General features: G+C 31.8%; 1 long non-coding RNA gene across 1 annotated transcript in view; it reads right to left on the reverse strand.

Annotated features, from left to right (window-relative positions):
• The window catches only part of LOC106683605 (uncharacterized), a 6,402-nt gene extending 4,251 nt beyond the window's left edge, over positions 1-2,151 (reverse strand). The window contains exon 1 of the long non-coding RNA XR_001343579.3: positions 1,980-2,151. This is a non-coding gene — a long non-coding RNA (uncharacterized lncRNA). The remainder of the gene's footprint in view (positions 1-1,979) is intronic.
• Positions 2,152-4,084: the final 1,933 nt, after the last annotated feature.

The following is a 4,084-nucleotide window of genomic DNA, read 5'->3' on the forward strand; positions in this document are numbered from 1 at the left end:
TTTTTTCAAAATGAAAATCCCGATTCCCAAAAATGATCAACTCAGCGGGTGGTTTAAACTCCATCACTACCACACTTATTCATGTATTCACTTTCTTAAATAACTAGGATCACACCTGACACCATGTTGTATTTATGGTTAATAAGTGATAAGGATCTTTTATATACCTTTTAATTACATAGTAAGTTGTGAGAGACATAACAACAAAACATTGGTTTTATTCACCTTCGAGATTCCATCACTGTTAGTAACAGTGTTATTAAAACTACAGAATCCTAACTCAATGGCTAAAGACACAAGAATGCTTTAAGCTGAAAGCCAAGGCTTTACTTGAAAAAAGAGGATTGGCTGTGAAGATAGAGAACGTTTATACAGGCACATTTCCAAATCCACTATCATGCAAACAAGGCAGAGCTGTAACTCCTCCAGCAGATTGATAAAAAAAAAATCTGGCTATGAGTTAAAAGCAATAGCTCTGGAAACTGTAGCTCAAAAGTACCCTCCTCAGGATCGGCTTCATATTTACATGGACTGATCAGCTGAATCAACCATCAGAAATGCTATCAGAAATAAAGCAGGGGTTTAAGCAAGGCATTTCCAATTCAGCAGCAGGAAAGAAAGGTACAAACTTTGACGGGAAAGTTGCAGTTATCCTCATCGCCTTAAGAACATTGGCTAGCAGGCAAGACCAGAATGCTGTTTTCTCCATCAACTAGCATGCATGAAAGTCTAGCAAGTGCTGTTTTAGAATTTGAATCCCTACTCTTCGACCTGATACTCTGAGGCACTAATGTATTCCTACAGTGAATTCTGAGCCATTGCAGGACTTCCAGAAATAAAGAGGCAGATATTATTATCAGGCAAGGGGCAAAATTGCCACAACCAGTCCATTCAAAATCCTATTACATCCTAACTGAGATGCAGCTGACTTCCCAAGAAGAGATTCAGTAGCCTGCTTCCGACTGACAACACGCCAAGACTATCTGCACAATCATCCCCACAATTCTCTCAACATGATGACATAGTAGTATGTATGTATGTATGTATAGTAATTGCTAGAAATAATTTGCTAAGTCACCTTAATGATCTAGAACAATACTTCACTAAATGGATAATTAGTCTGAATATCGTAAAATGTACTTCAAAAGTTTTTACTCTCAGACGCACATCAGACCCAGCGGAACTAAAACATAAAAATGTGAAATTGAATCCTGCCAGTGAAACAGTAAGATATCTGGGAATTCACCTCGATCGTAACCTTACCTGGAATCATCATAACAATATCAAACTAACTCAAACCTACACAAGGTACACAATGCTATATCCTATACTAAATAAAAAATCAAAATTAAAACCAGAAACGACAGTTCTTATTTTTAAAACAATTCTCAGGCCACTGGTGATGTAGAGCTGTTCAATCTGGTGAGCAGCATCCCTTACAAAAAAGAAAAAATTACAATCATTTCAAAACAAAGTCCTAAGAATCACAGTGGATGCTCCTTGGTTTATAAGAAATAGCCAATTGCATCGGGAATCACAAATGGAGTCGAGAGAGGATTACATCAAGTTAAAGGAGCAGTGACCAACAATTTGGGAAAGCCAACCTCAACCCGACGACTGAAGCCCAGGCTGCTGCAGGACATTCTGTTATAAATTCTATATTTATCAATAAATTCTATATTCTTCAAATTACTTCTATTCTTCCTTATTTTTTTTATTTTCTCTTTGTCGTTTTTTTTTTTCAAATTAACTTGTTTTTTACCCATTACAGGGTAATTGTTTAGGTCTAAAAATGTCGTTATTTAATTGTTAACTTTAGTTTTCAGTTTTATTAAGAATTATTAAAATATAAATATTTGAAAATATCTTATTTATATTGGGCAGCAAAATCAACGACTTCAAGAAAAAAAGAAATTGATGAAATAAGCACAATGAATGAAATAGTTAGTTATACAAAGTAACAAAGCAATCATACTTACAGAGTGCTGGTCAAGTGATCCCATGATATATGATGTTTGAATTCTTGACTAGACTCATCTTTATTTAGCACACAGCACTTCATTTTCAAAAACCTTTAGTTCTTCCCTTGACATGAGTGAGCATATTTTCCATATAATAGCATGATAAAAAAACAGAAATTGTTTGTTGTCAAACCCACAAAAAAAAAATAATAATCATTAAATTGATAGGTTTAATTAAAAAATACATGTATAAAATCAAATTTGCAAAGTTATTCTTACTATCCTTGGATAATAGAGTTTAATTTAATCAAGTATGAGATAAAAAAGATACTCACTATGAAGTTATTTAGCAGTATCTATTAGGAGCAGAGAACTAATTGGAAATGAACCTTATGGTCAGATATTACAAGACATTGTAAACTTTCATGTTTTCTATTTAAAATAAATAACTATATAAAAATAAAAAACTATTTTTGTTATAAAAATAAAAATGTGTTTTTAATATTTATTATTTTTTTAAAACAAACATGTGTTCTTAATACTTGTTATTTATACTTTCACTTACACATAACTGGAATAAATAGAAAGCGAAAGTATTGCGATCGTCAAAAATTTTGAATTTCAGTTTTCAATAGAAATATATTTGTCCTGAGGCAAAATAACCAAGTTGTTACCTTAACTGAGAGCCTCAATGAAAGACTTTCCTCTTGCCATGAATAATATGCGCTGGGAAAATTATTTTTGAGTTGGAAAGATTAATTACATAAATATGTTTGTGAAGTCTATATTTAACAAATAAATTGTTTGTATTATAAAGAACGAAAATATGATGAATATATATATATGAACAAAACGAAAGAATTATAAAACAAATTAATTTTATACATAAATAAAAAAGTAAAAACATTTTAATACTTTAAAAACACAACTAATTTTACAATAAAAACCAAAAGAAAAATGTCTTCAATGTGCCTTGAGCAAATGTGCGTTAATGTTTATATCTAATCTCACCGGATGACAGTTGTGATGTTCTGGAAGCACGCAGAATAGGAGCCCCTGTGTGAGAAAAGTGGCTTGAAGAAAAAATTTACCATGAAGCCTGCGAAGCTGCGAAGAAAACTAAACCAATGCCGTCATAGCAAACAATTGCCTCTCCGTTCCCGTCAGAAAGATCGCACCGCTTTTGTTTTCAATCACATGTTTTATTTTAGTAAACAGATGTCTAATAGTCAAAAGAAATCTATTTCAAAAATTTACTAAACTAATAAAAATTATAACATTTTTAATTTAATGTTGCTTCAACACAAGTCTTGAAAAATGGTCTGAATGTATGTGTGTGTGTGTGTGTGTGTGTGTGTGTGTGTGTGTGTGTGTGTGTGTGTGTGAACACCCCATCACAAAAACGAAAATTCGTACAAAAATTAAATTTAATATCTAAGATGGGTATATGCCTAGAATGTTAGAACAACTTTTTCGTTAAACTCGACTGAGTGGAAGTGCCACTTCACAGAATAAATTTTTCATATTTTTTTAATTTTCTCCAAAACAACTCATCACGTTCTTGATTAAACTTGGTGAATCAATGAGAAATTAAGTGGCCTTAAATATCAGATAGGTCTCGGCCGCATCTAAATAGTCTGAATGGGCTTAAATAATGAATAAAAAAAAATTTCTTAAGTACTGTTAATTTTAAATATTTGAAAAACAAAAACAATTCTCATTTTTAGCAATTATAAACAATATATAAATACAAAATATAAAAGAATTTTATGAATAACCACAGGAGAAAAAAAGGAAAAATAAACAAATCCAGGAAAAGTTGAGACCACCTATACATTTCAGATTGAATTACGGCTTCTAGTACAAGAGCCCAAGAGGAAAAAAAAGGCAGTTATCTCACCCCAATTTTTGATTTAATGAAAACTATGTATAATTACTAGTCAAAATTGATGAGTCTGCCAAGTATAGGTACGGGGAATAAAAAATGGCGGCTGTTTCAAAGCGATAAAAAAAACTAATTTTTCATTCGGAGCTCTATATCTTAAAAAGTAGGAACAACACAAGAAAACCTGAGAGAACGCAATTTAAAAAAGAGTAAATTTGCTAAAATATGAGCCCTAATA

Source organism: Halyomorpha halys, unplaced genomic scaffold (genome assembly GCF_000696795.3).
Source record: "Halyomorpha halys isolate HHAL.00 unplaced genomic scaffold, Hhal_1.1 Scaffold498.1, whole genome shotgun sequence".
In the NCBI taxonomy this organism is placed as follows: domain Eukaryota; kingdom Metazoa; phylum Arthropoda; class Insecta; order Hemiptera; family Pentatomidae; genus Halyomorpha; species Halyomorpha halys.